This window comes from Lissotriton vulgaris, chromosome 2_1, assembly GCF_964263255.1.
Source record: "Lissotriton vulgaris chromosome 2_1, aLisVul1.2, whole genome shotgun sequence".
NCBI classification, from domain to species: domain Eukaryota; kingdom Metazoa; phylum Chordata; class Amphibia; order Caudata; family Salamandridae; genus Lissotriton; species Lissotriton vulgaris.
The window spans coordinates 637,604,049-637,618,900 of NC_141687.1; positions in this window are offsets into that span (position 1 = coordinate 637,604,049).

The window sequence follows — 14,852 nt, forward strand, 5'->3', positions numbered from 1 at the left end:
TTTGCCATTGCCCATTTTACCCCCTTGCTGTCACTTTCTGCGCTTCCAGTGGCAGTCCAAGGTTTTTGAGTTTAAGCTTCTCCCCTTTCTGCACTGTTTTTGTCCTGGCCTCAAAATAAGAATTTATGCCAAAAATGAACTTTCAGCTAAGGTGACAATGCTGCCATGCCTAGTATTTTGCAGAAGAGTATCTGCTGCCAGGCACTGGACTGGTCTGCCAGGATGTTTACTTCTGTTGGGATAACTTTCACCATTACTAAGTGATTAAATCCAGTGCCCTATTTTTTACCCTACTCTGCCTTTCCAGAATCTCCCAAATTGAACATAGTACATTGTTTTAGAGTGCCTGAAAACATGAAAGTGGAAATGAGACCAAAAGTTCTAAAACAGATGCTGATCTCAATCAGGAATCCCTTTATGGCAGTCATACCACAACCAGGAGGGTTAGAGAGTAGTGTCAGAAGCAGCGACTGACACTTCCCAATTTGGGGTTCATTTGGCCAGGCGTGCCATGGGGTCCAAGGTGTTCACCTCTTGAAGACATCATGAATGTGGCAGATTGGACCACATACCCCTTCAACCAATTCTGAATCAAGTCAATGTTGAGAATGACTTCCTTAGTAGTGGAGAAACTTTGAACTTGCATAATCCTGGCCTTGAGTACCGATTTAAATGCAAATTGTCCTAGCTTTAGTAACTAAAGGTTTCACATCGGCGAGGCTTGATGCACCTGGCAACAGATTGTTTTTCACTCCTATGCAATAGGCGGATATGTATGCATTTGGTTTCATATATATAGGATATTTTTTATATATTCTTTTTCGCAATTAAAGTATTTTGTAATGTTTAACAGTTGACGTTACAGTGAGAATACTACTTTTCCTTTTGGATTGTTATGTCTATATTTATCTCCTGCTGTTCTGAGCAGTCCTGACTAGAAACACGAGGGATTCATTGAATGAAGCAAGAAAGAACATGAGATTGCATGAAGAAAAGAGGATGGACTACAGGCTTAAGGGCGACAGAATAGGGACTCTGATTGGTGAATGGTTATGAAGTGTTTTTGATGGTGTTCCCTGGTTTTTGGGAAACCTAGTTTCTTAATGTTTGTTGCAATTGTAACCTGTGCATCAGCTTTTAAAGTTAGAGTAGTAATAAAGAGTCTTTAGATATAATACTCACCTCAGTATCCTAAATGGAGTTGAAACGTTCTGTTACAAAAGCTGGGAAACGTTAAATTCCACTTTAATACACACCAATATTTTATCACCTTTCCTTGATCTTTCATCTTACGACTTTGAATTGACTTCAGACCAATATTGAATAAACTATCTGCATTATTTCTCTCATCTCCCTTTTATTAAACACTAATCCTGTAATTGACTCTTTTTGGTCAATTAGGGTACTGTTGTAGGTTTTGTAACACCTCATTTCTTCATGTGGTTCACTTAGGGTCCTTCAGCATTACATCATCTTTCATTATTTGTGTACTCCAGTGCTTGTGTGATAGGAGAGACATCACAAAACTATTTCCGGGTTAAATAATGTATCTCATACAGAATTATCATAGTTTTACTTTGGCCATCCAATCAGGACTCTGTCTGCTTCCTCTGCCCCAAGATATAAAGAATGGACCTTAGCCAGGAATGGTAGTATCCCCGCTGCTGTGATGTGCCCTGGAAAAATAAAAATCTGATTTACTTGGTATGGTTAGAAAATGGCTTCTGATTTAGAGAACAAGAGTGAAGACCCAGGGGACTGATGCCTGTATGAAATTCCTGATGAAGTAGCAAGCAGGTCAGATGCTGTCAAGACCTTAAAGACAAACGTGACAAGACGATAATTAAGAAATCTATTAGACATGAGAATTAAAGTCCAACACAAGACATTCTAGGATAGAAAGCATGGTGAGCCTGCATCTATCTGACCCACCTGTTCCATCTGCACCTGTGCCGTCCATGACTTTATGGGAGCCACAATTACTATTTATTGAGGCATAGATGGACTCAAGTCCTTCTGATTCCATGGCTATTGCCCTGGTTGCAAACCCTTGCCTGTTTGCCAATGGGTCTAGTGAATGCCAAAGGCCATGTGGGTATTACCAGCACATAATGCAGACCCTAAATGTTCTCCCCTTAAACTGTGTGTGGTGTTTTACTATCACAGATACCTACTGTCTAATGGCTCTATTAATTGGACACTAGAACTTTGACTTTTCGATGGCACCCTAATACCTATCATTTTCTATGGATGGAAATCTCAGTTCACTTAAGGTTTATGGGCCTTTCAAATATGTTTGTAATGTCTCATATGTTAGCAGATTCACAGCTTCCTAATCTAAACCCCATGACTGTTATTCCCCTTGCACTCCAGATCCCAAATGCTTAGCAACTAGCACCAAGGGCAGAAATGTGATATCATTTCTCAAACCTTTGAAAATATGTAACATGCATGTATGCTTCAGTGGCCAGTAACTGTAAACAAACCACAATGTGAGATCTAAGTCCAAAAGATGTTCAAGGACATCAGAGAAATCACAAGTCTTCCCATAGGGAATAACATTGGCCATCGATATTATGTAATGTTAAATAAAGGCTTATATTGTGTGGTGAATGCAGCTGGAGGTCTTAACATATTTGTGTAAGTGCAATCTGGGAGGAGTGGTCTGTGCACTACGCAGCTTGTAGTATGTCTGAGGTAATTAAGAAGTATGGCATCGTGTTAAGGTTTGCAGTACCCCTTTAAGTGAGACGAGTTCTAGGGCGTTGGTTTAGGGTGTGTGTGTTGTCATGTGTATGTCTGTGCTACTTGAATGTCAACATCTGCCATCCTACTCCTACAGACAGGCCTCTGCCACATGACTAGCCTTCCGGCCTTTTATCTTGTTTTCTTATGGCGCAGCATGGCACATGGTTTATTTACTTGTATAATTAAACTCTCTCGGAAAGCCAGCTCACAATCCAGGACGGCAGCAGCTTCTCCCGGAGTGGACTGGTACGGTATCCGGTACAGATGACTCGCAGGTTGGGCCAGTGGTGGTCCAGCTGCAGAGCACCGTCCAAGAGCAGCAAACAGACTCAACACTTCCGCTCTAGCCCCGTGCACTCAGCACTGCTCGTGTAAATCAGTCAACATTCAGCCTCCAGTGTGCACAAGGTGGAGGCGGCATCGAGAGGAAACGTTTGTCATATCAAATAAGCAAGGCTGCAAGCCAGAGGCCTATCTCGGGTGATATACGCTCAGCTGAAGTATGATTACAGACTCACGGAGAGTAAACAGGAATTATATCAGCCCAGTCATACAATTAGGACAGTTGTTTTTCAAATGCGGCAATAAAAGGCACAGAAAAGCACATTTTAATTAATTGAAACCGAAATGACACAATGAAAGATCTGAAAAGCATTGTCGACTCTAATCTGTGTTGCCCCAACAGGAAATGTTGTAAAAGGTAAAGCGTCTGTAAGCCGGGTGGGGGCACAGTGACACAGCGGGGCCTATTCGCAAGTCATACAAATGAGACATGGAGATCTGTATATTGTGCCATGAAGTGACCCCGAGCGGTAGCTCCTCTTTTATTTATGCAGTCAGGCTGCGTTCAGACCTTAGGATGTGTAAGAAGCAACATTGTATTGTAGAGGCCAGGTGGCACTCTACATCCCTTCCACCTTTAATCAACTTGGAATAGCAACATTTATTAAACAGTAAACGCATACTCTCTCAATTTCTGACTTGGGGCCGGGCTGGGCCGCAGACCATACCCCTGGCTCCTGCCTCCTCCATTCTGGCGGCCAGCCGGCGTGATGTTAGTGATAGAGGCCCTTGTGCACCCTACTAATGGCTGCAATGTCTCGATAGTCATGCCAATGCTGTTTTGGGCACTCACGGTGCGATGGTCAAACATCTCTCCACGTCAGGGCTGACTGCAAAGTCGTTTTCCACTTACCGGTTCTCACCTCCATCCCCAGCCAGGGATCTCACTTTCTTGAACCAGGAGACATTGTGGGCGGCTGTCGTGTGGCCTGCTGTACTGTGGCCATAGCTCCATGGATTGAAGTTACTTTCCTGAATTCCCTCTCGAAGAGTGTGCAGAACCTCCATCCCAGATGGCAATTGCGCATTATGACTAGGTCTCCCCCTGACAGCGAAGTTGAGGTGTGTGGAGTTCGCGGAGTTGCACTACCTGAAATTCCTCGGAGTCGCATAAAGACTCTGTGGAAATCCGCGGAGTTCGGCTTTGCCCACTCGCCATGGTTGTTGTGAGCATAGGTTCTTGGAGATTAGTGTTTCTGCCTTAGCAGCGCCTTTTTGCGTCTGCTCCATTGACTCGTGTCTAGTCCGTTGTATCTGCTCTTCTGCGCATGCTTATGTTCCCAAACTTCCAAAGGTAGTAGCACAAAGGGCTGGGCCGACTGCGAGACAACAGTGAAGTAGACTTCTACAGCCCTCGACCTTGTGCCCTTCCACCGTCGCCGCAGCAGTGCCCACTGTCCCACCCCAAGGCCCGGAGTAGCTCCATGGCTTCCCCAGACATCGCCCGGCAGTTGGTGAGTTAAGTGAACCAGATGGGAGTCAGAGGAGAGGGTGGTTCGAGTCCTGAGGAACTGATACAAAAATATTGCACAACTCCATGAGCTCCTCGATGAACTAAAATACTAGAATCAAGCAAGTTCATATATATTGGAAAGTAGAATATGATTAATAACCTGTAACAACATTAGCTATTCTTAGGTGTCTGTCTGCACGATTTCCTTTCATTTATCATGGATAAAAATAGGCTTTTGCTGGGCAGCAGCATCTGCTGGGTGCAACTGCACCGAAGCATATTGATGAATGGTTTTTGAATTGAGGGGCTCTTGGCGGGATAAAAGTTTAACTCAGTGATGTGATCAGAAAGGTGTCGATTCCGCTAGCTCTGGCATTTTGATTTTGTGAATTTGCGTCATTGCTGTTAGATTGTTCAAAGGACTCTTTCATAAATGCATTCTCTTTTACAATTGGCAGATTTCCCCTTCAAATGCAGGCTGACCGACATGTCCCCGCAGGGGACACTAGTAAGAGGGCGGCCCCTATAGTGCCACAAGATGGCACATGGGGCAGCCCAGTGCTCTGATATCCCTGTAAGGGTCCCGCTCGTCACTTCCGGCCTGGTGGGGGCGGGGGTAGTATATATTCCTCCCCCGCCCACCTAGCGGCCTCTTTGTCCGCTGTCCCCTCACCCTGATGCCGTTTCCCTCCCTACCGCATTCCCGGCACTTTCAGGGTGGTGGGGAAATGTCTTCTAACCTTTTTAGGTCTCGCCTGTCGATGCGCATGCGCATCGAGCTTGCGAGACTATGGGGGCTTAACCACTCTTTAACTAACTTGCAAGGAATCGTGGCGATTCCTTGCAGTGCCCGTGACTTTTAAGCTCAATGCGCATGCGCATTGAGCTTAAAAGCGCGTGCACATCAGTTCCCTCATCCGCACGTCGCATTTCTCCTCCCCCCTCGCCCCCTCCCCTGCCCGCCGTGTCGCATTTCTCCTCCCCCCTCCCCTTATCTGCCTTCCCTCCGTCTTGTTTGTGTCGCATATCTCCTCCCCCCTCGCCCCCTCCCCTGCCCGCTGTGTCGCATTTCTCCTCCCCCCTCCGCTTATCTGCCTTCCCTCTGTCTTGTTTTCTCTCTTTGGTTTAATTTGCCTCACTCTTTCCTCGTTTTGCCTCTCTCTCTGCTCTTTTGCATCTCACTCTTTGAGCTGCTTTACCTTCTGCCACTAACTAACTCTTTGCACATTTGCCTCTCAATCTTTGCCTTTCTGCATTTTTGCTCTTGTCTTTCTGCAATCTTTGCCTTTCGGCACCTCCCCTCTCTATCAAGGAGCGGCATGAAGTGGGGGGTTGTATCGTGTAGCTAAAACATTTTTTTTTTTTTTGCTAAATGCACAACCTGTTTTATCTTTAACACAACAACTGCTTTTTAAACATTTTTTAAACATTTTATTTACCCAGAATGCATACCAGGCTTTATTTTTAACACGGACGCACACATTTAACAATGGCGCCTGTGGCTCGCAGCCCGTCACCCCTGTCCTACCCCCAGTGCTGTGCTCAATGTTTCAGCACACCACCCGCTTATGCTTTCACAATGGCTGCATGCCTTTCTTTTCATGTGAGCAAGCAGCCAGTGGCTGCTGCGCTGCTTAATTTTGAAAACGCAGGCACTATTGTTTATCTTTAGCACGGCTCCTGCTTGTTAGAAAACATTTTTTTTTGCCCAGAACGCATACTGCGCTTTATCTTTAACACAGATGCACACATTTAACAAAGGTGCCAGTCGCTCGCAGCCCATCACCCCCTCCCGCCCCCAGCTCTGTGCTTACTATTTCAGCACCGTGCCCGCTTATAGTATCACAATAACAGAGCGCCGTGTTGTCTTGTGAGCAGGCAGCCAAAGGCTGCCACGCACCTTTATTTTGAAGACATACACCTCTCCCTCTTTTGATATCCGAGTCATGGAGATGCATGTGTCTCCCCCCAACCCTCCTTTTATTGCACCCCAGTTGGGTTTTGGGGCCCCTCTTATGTTGCTGTTACCTCCCCATATTGCTGTTACCCTCCTCCCTTTCTCGTGTAGATTCCACGATCCGCCCACCCATCCGTGTAAAAAAATAATACTTTACAATGAAATAGGTCAAATAGCTCGATTTTTCAGGACGCAGCTGCCGGGTAACTTTCAGTTTGTCAAATGCGGCTCAGATCTCTTCCTCCGTCCCACGACATCGCGCACGCCATCAGACTTCATTGCAATGCGCTCCCGCCCGCCCCCCCACAGCAATGCCAAGAGCTTGTTCCTACACCTCTTCATCCTAAATTCACTGCCCCCTCCTCTGCCTCTTGACGCTACCATCAATACCTGTTTCATCTGCCCTCTTCCAACTTTTTGTTTTTCCTCTTTCTTCTGCCTACTACTGACATCATCTACAGCCTTTCTATCTCTTTCTCATAGAATAGATAAATGTTGTAGTGAAATGCCAAAATAAAGTGCCACTGTGAAGTATTTGTACAATGTTTTTGTACATTAATTTATTTGACGTTTGTTGTTTTTCGCATGCTCCTAGTGTTTGTTTACCCATCTTTAAAATCGAGCTACAGTAGCGAATTGCGCACACACACACAACACACAATCCAAAACACACAACACACACACAACTCAAGACAAACACAAACCCACACACACAACCACACACACGCACAACTAAACACACACAAAACACCACACACACAAAACACCACACACACAAAACACCACACACAAAACACCACACACAAAACACCACACACACAACCCCCCACACACACAACCCCACACACACAACCCCACACACACACAATCCCACACACACACAACCCCACACACAACCCCCCCACACACACAACCCTACTCACCCCCCACATACCCACCCCCACACACACCCACACCCCACACACACCCAACACACCCACACCCCCACACCCATACCCCCACACACACCCACCCACAACATCACAATGCGCTACCACAGCATCACTGAACGCCACAGCATCACTCGCCACCACAACAACTGGCACATCTTGGGTTGCCTTGTCCTGCAGCTAAATTCGAACTGTTCTGAACTAGAGTCTCATAATTTTCACAATTTTGCAGTAAAACGATCAAAGAGGTACTAACTTAATTTCGTCATCATTATTGAAGTGCAGTTTATCTTGTCTTCCTCAGTACTTCGTACATCTCTCTAGAGATGTGGCCTAACGACCAAAGCTGCCATCTAAGTCACGTACATACAAAACATGTTGCATTACAAATGCTATAGGTGTCACATACGCGAAAGTTATAACTATTGGCATTGTAAATGACAAAGCTATCAATTTAGCTATTTTAAAAACCAACACATAAATAAAATATTTGTCATTTACAAGACCAATAGCTCCAACTTTTCTAATGCGAGACCTATTGCATTTCCAATGCTTGTTTCATTTGTGTTGCAGGCGGAGTTACAGGGTGATCCAAAGACGGAAAGGTACCCGGGAGTACCCTCTTCAGGACCACAAAGTATGCTGAGGCCTAATATCCCCAGGAAGTCTGTGCGGTGGACCCTGGGGTGCGATGGCGCCCCGCTATCCTACGGGCGGTTGGAAACCTGTACAACCGGGGGTCGCTTGAACGCTCCGCCCCGTTGTAGGGGGGGCGTGAGCAAGAGGGTGGACCAATGGTTAACTGTAACTCGGAGGGGATATCTCCTCACCACAACCGCTAAGCACCGATTGGCTAAGGCCACAATGCAAATTGGCCTATCAGGTGGTAGGCCGCGAGGGGCAGCTTGCCTTTGGATCACCTGTAAGATAACCCACCTTGTTGGCAATTTTGTATGCTAATAAACCTGCAGCGATTTTTCTCCAACTAAAAAGTTGTCTTGTCTGCTTATTTCTGCGACATGCATGTTGCTGCGAGAGGGCTGGTGAGTGGGCCGATATTGGCACTATGTATATCAGACCAGTGTTTGCCATTAATTCAAGCCAATCGTCAATAGTTTTATCTTGTGTCATAATGTGACATTAATTTGATGTCTTGGTGATCATAGGCAGTTCAGCCTTGGAAGGTTTCACTTTAACAATGACACTTTTATAATCAGTAATCTCAACAGCATGGACAGAAGAGGGAAACGCTGCTTGTTCTGTCTATCAAAAACGCGCAACATTAAAAGGGAACAGCAGTTAAAATCGTCCTCAGTTAAACTTTGTGTAATGCTGAGTTCAAAAGGCGACCCACTTAGCAAATCGGTTATAATAAATCATGGCAATTATAAAATCTCAAGGATAGACCAGTGAGCAATTGTCATATGACATACTGCCCCTGGGAAAATATCCACGGTTTATGTAATCTCGCTGGTATTGATAAAGTCAGCATGTCTTTCAGTGAACTGGAAGGCAGGCCACTTTAGGGAATGAAGGGGCTCTAAATGGAACCTGTTATATGAACTCCTTTGAGAATTATTGGTGGACGGCAGGGGCAAACTCCCGCACACGACGGAATCAGAATTTTTTGCTAAACTCCACGCTCCCAGCGGAGCGCAGAGTTGGCAAAACTCTTCAAACGACACTGGTGGAGATGAGTTCACCGCCCACCCCTACAGTCAGGTACTGTTGCACTGCGGGCTAGGCTGGCCTTGTCATTCGTGTTCTTTCTTCTCTCCTGAGTGGCCTAAATGTCTAGTATAGTGGGCCTCCATTGGGAGCCAGAGGGGATACAGTCACGAGTGTCTCTACGCATCAAAAGATCTATTGGTGCACAGTTCGCCATGCTGTGAGGCATTTGTCAGTAGGCTTGCAGGAACCGATAGAGAAAGCACTTCAGGCCCTCCCCATTGTCTACGTCTCTTCTGAGGGCCCTATTGAGGGTGCGCATGAAGTGCTCTACTTCTCCATTGGCTTGGGGCCACTGAGGCGTCCCTTTTCAGTGCCTGATTTTAGTGACCCTGGTATGTTTTGAACTCTTGCACCTGGAATGGGGGCCCTTTGTCCTTCTTCACTTCATTTGGGAGTCTCAGCATAGCAAATATCTTTTCCTAAACGGACTTTACCTTGGACAAAACAGTGGACTGTATGACTTCCAACACCGTGTACTTGTTGTGGCTGTCCACTATCACTGTGGTGACCGGCTTATCCGGGAAGCTGAGGAAGTTTATCCAAACTTGTGACAAGGGCTGAAGGCATGGCTCCTCTTCGAAGACTGGGGCTGGTGCTGTACTTCCACTTGTGATCATGCATGAATAGCAGCCCAGCACCTTCTTGTCCACTAAAGTGTCCATGCCAGCGAACCACACCTTATCTCTCAGCCTTGCCTTGGTTTTTACCACCCCTTTGGTGGCCCAGATGAGCTAACTCAACAACTCCAGTCTGGAGACTCTGCGATATCACAATTTCTCATTCCATGAGAGCAGGCCTTCGTCTCTGGTGCTATGCACATAACGTATGTGCCAGAGCTCGCTCGTTGTCTTTTGTACGGTCTCCTCAACCAACTTCGACTCATCCAGAAAGTTGCACTACTGCTTCATCCTGAGTACATCTTCGGCCTTGGACAAGCATGAACAGCAAGAGATGATTCCCCGACCTCTGTGATGGAGAATGCCCTTGGACACGCATCAATCAATCAATCAGGGGCATTGTAAGCATGCTACTCACCCGTGAGGGTCTCAAGGCGCTGGAGGGGGGGGGCGGGGGGGGTCCGCTGATCTGTTAGTCAAAGAGCCAGGCCTTGAGAGACTTCCTGAAGGTGTTCAGTGAGGGGGCGCTTCTGATGTCTGCCAGTAGCTCGTTTCAGGTCTTGGCTGTGATGTGAGAGAAGGATCATCTGCTTGCTCTAGCTCCGTGGATGCGCAGTGTTTCAGCCAGTGCGAGGTTGGAGGATCGGAGGTTTCTTCTGGGTACGTGGAAGTTGATTCTGTGGTTGAGGTATTTGGGTTCGTTGTGTAGGCATTTGTATGCGTGGGTGAGGATTTTGAAGGTGATTCTTTTCTCCACGGGGAGCCAGTGGAGTCTTCATAGGTGTTTGCTGATGTGTTTGTGCCGTGGGATGCTGAGGACAAGTCTGGTGGCGGTTTTCTGTACTGTCTGGCGTTTGCGGAGTAGGGACTTGTTGAAGCCGGCGTAGAGTGCATTTCCATAGTCCAGTCTGATGGTGATGAATGTGTGGGTGACTGTCTTCCTTGACTCAGAGGGGATCCATTTGAATGTCTTGCGGAGGATGCAGAGGGTGTTGAAGCAGCTGGAGGTGACGGCGTTGAACTGTTGATTCATGGTGAGCGATGAGTTGAGTACGATGCCGAGGCTTTTGGCGTGGTCTGAGGGGGTAGGTGGGCTTCGGAGGGCAGTCGGCCACCAAGTGTTGTCCCAGTCTGAAGGGGTGGATCCAAGGACAAGGACTTCTGTCTTTTCGACGTTGACCTTCAGGCAGCTGTTAGTCATACAGACTGCAATGTCTTGCATTCCTTTCTGGAAGTTGAGATGGGCGGTGGTGAGGTCTCTGGTGAGGGAGAGGATGAGCTGGGTGTTGTTGGTGTAGGATATGATGTTGAGGCTGTGTTGTCGGACGATGGCTGCGAGGGGGGCCATGTAGACGTTGAAGAGGGTTGGGCACGCACTACCATCCTCACAAAGTCTTCTGCCCCTTCATCCTCTTCTACGATCTCCGGCGCCTGATTTCCCTGTGGATGGCGCGACAGGTAGTCGGCTGGGTTGTTGACTCCAGGGTTGTACACTATGTCAAATTGGTATGGTTAGAGCTGCACTGCTCACCACTCAATGTGAATTGGGGCATGTCATGAAGTCCCTGCAAGTAGAGCAACTAGGGACATGTGATTGGTTATAACCCTGAATCGTTGGCCACAGAGGTATAGGTGGAATTGACAGCAAGCCCACCTGATGGCTAGCGCCTTGTGCTTGATCTGCATGAACATGGACTCCGTGTCTGACAGTGTTCTTCTAGAATAGGCAATTGGGACCCATTATCTTCTGCTCTTTTCTTGTAGCAGCACGGCGTTGCATAGACCACCAGTTCAGTGTGGCACTTTGAATCAATGCATGGCATCGTGATATCTCCCTTTACCTGACGGAATGCCAGGCTGTCCTGTGAGTCCCACTCCCACATCATGTCTGCTCTCATCAGTGTCCTCGGCGGCTCGGACAGTTTTTCCAAGCTTGGAATGAACCAGTAACAGTATGTGGTACAGATGCTGATCTTATGTCATTCCATCTTCTTTGGGTAAACTCACAGCCCTTCCCTTCAGAAGATATATTCATAGAATTCTATTGAGTCCTCGTAAAATGAGCACTTTTGACAATGTAGTATCAGCCCACAGTCTGATACTTATTGGAGTGTGGACCGGAGTCTCACTTGGTGCTCCTCGAAAGTATCGGAAAATTTCAGAATGTCAAAGCCCACCAGACCAGAGAGGGTTTTGTAGACGGTGTTCTAAAACACCTCAGCTGCCTATGATACCCCGAAATTCAGCCTATGATACCTCTGGAGACCTGGTTATGAAGGTAGTGAGGTATTCACTGGCCAGCTTCGGCTCTAGTTGATGGTATCCAGCATTGAGGTCGAGCTTAGAGAACCTTCCTGGGCTCCGTTCAGATCCACCACAATGTTGTGCACTGTGGGGGTGATGTGGCATTCTCTTCTGATTGCTTTGTTGGGGAGCCACATGTTCATGCACAGTTGAATGGCTCCTGATTGTTTCGGCTTTGGTGCTATCACCAGGGATGAGACTCCTGGGGTCGGCCCAGTGAATTTTTCAATTACTCCTTGCTGTTCAAGGCACCTCAGCTCCTCTTCCATGAACGGGCGCAGGTGGAATGGGACCCTCCGGTGTTGAAGCGATGTCTGCCTCGCTGTCAGGTCAATGTATAATTAAACCTTGGTGTCCTTCAGCCTGCCAAGCCCTTCGGACGTTTGGGGTATTTTCGCAGGATGGTGGCAGGTTGTGAGTCATGGACTTGTCGGGCAAAGAAGAAGAGCCCCGGGTCTTCCGCTGTGTGGCAGCCCAACAGCATACAACTGCCCCCTTCTGTGAAATGCACCTGGGTTTGAACAGCTCTTCATTCTAATAGCACTTTCACCACCCCCTTCAGGTGAAGCGGCTCGGTGCTATCGTATATGTAGATCCTTGCTTTCATTGACTCTAGCCTGGAGCGAGGTGATAGCCTGTCAAACTGAGATGAGTCCTTTACTTTTACGGACGTCCCACTGTCAATCAGCATACTCACTATCATGCTGCTGATCTCCACTGTGCACATAAGTGGGGAACTTTCCCAGTTACCCTCTCTCCCAGCAAATGAGACTGTAAATATCTTGCTGTCATCTTCATCATCGCCGAGGTATAGTCTCTGGCTACCATAAACCTGTGGCTCATTGATCTCGACCTCCTCAATGGCTAACTGTCGTAGGGAGGATCTTATTTATAACAAAGAAAGGGGGTCCTAGGGAATATTTTACGACCAACCAATGCTACAACCCTAAAAATACCTTGAATACCAACTTAAGAATAGCAAGGGGTCAGAAAAGTGGGTGTGTTTCTTATCCAGTGATGTTATATGCTATCACTAATGAATAGCGAAATCTAACGCTGGGTCTCTCAAAGGTGCTCAAAGAGATCCCATCAGACTTCCACCCTGTACCGCCCTACATCATTTGGGAACCTTAAATTTGCACATGGGGAATCGAGTACCCAGTGCAAGATTTGGCCAGATTCAGCCGAATCTAACACATCAATCCCAAACCGTCTGTGATGTAATCTGTATTGGGTATCAGGGAGTAGCTAAAAAGCAGTGCTAAAATGTGTGAACCGAAAACTGTATAAAGTGTAATGTTTAAAATTGAGTCAAAGGGAGGAACATATTTTTAATGGACACCTCCTTTTCCTCAACAATAAAAACAGTGCAAATGGTAGCTTTAACAAATAACTACGCAGATGGAAAAAGTGGTCGACATGTTTCTGCAGTTTTGTATCGGGCCCCTGGGTCACCTTACTGCTTCATCAGGACCTATCTTGCTACTGCTAGGTGTGGTTATGTGAATCAGAGTACAAAAACAAGGTGAAAAACAAAATAAATATCACCTGAGAGTCTCCTGTGTTCGCATTGTCGGAGTACACCAGGTGGACAGACACACACACACACAGATAAGTAAGAAATGTACATATCATTAGTGACAATAGCATTTCAAAAAGCTCTGCTGAATTACTTTATCCAGTCAGAAATGCGTACTACAAAATATCATGTTACCTTATACTGGTATGCCATGAGAGCTAGATCACCAGAGTATCTAATAATCATATGCACTTTGTAAACATATAAAATTACACTCACCCAATTTGCAGGAGAATGTTGCCCCCCCTCACCTGGCCACAGCTCAGGAAAAACGAAGCACCGCTCTATTCAAGCCAAACAAAAGAAGACAAGATCAGAGGAAGCACCTCGCCACTGCAAATTAGAACAACGCTTTTAGCCTTAACTAGGCTTATAGGGCCCGATGTAGGTCGGTCGGTAACGGCCGAAAATCGGTATTTTCGGCCGTTACCGATCGGTATACATGATTTGACATGTAGGTGCACTATTTTACTGAATCGGTAACTTTACCGAATCGGTAAAGTTACCGATTCTGTAAAATACAGAATCGGTAACTTTACCGATTCGGTAAAGTTACCGATTCGGTAAAATACCGATTCGGTAATTTTACCGATTCGGAGCCACCCATATGTAGGTGGGACTCTTCAGAGTCCAAGGAGCCTTAACGAATCGGTATTTTACCATCAAATCCTATTTGATGGTAAAATACCGATTCCGGTGTGCATGCACATGTGTGCATGCACACCTATGTCATGTGACAGGCAGACCTGCCCTTAGGGCAGGTATGCCTGCCACATGGCACCTGTGCCTGTTTTGGGGGTGCCAGAGGGTGTCAAAGTGACACCCCCTGCACCCTTGGAAATTCGGTATTTACCGATTCGGTAAATACCGAATCGGTAATGCCCATTCATTCCTATGGGCTTCAAAGCCCATAGGAATGAATAGGCATTACCGATTCGGTATTTACCGAATCGGTAAATACCGAATTCATCCGATTCGGTATTCCAGCACATCTGGAATACCTACATATCGGACCCATTGATTTACCGATTTTAAATTACCGAATCGGAAAAATTCGGTATTTTAAAATCGGTAAATCAATTTTACCTACATCGGGCCCATAGTGTTTAAGTAAACCATTCATTTCTTATTTCAAAGACTCTGGTCATCGCCCAAAGAAAACATCACTGATGTCATGGATGGAATAAAACTC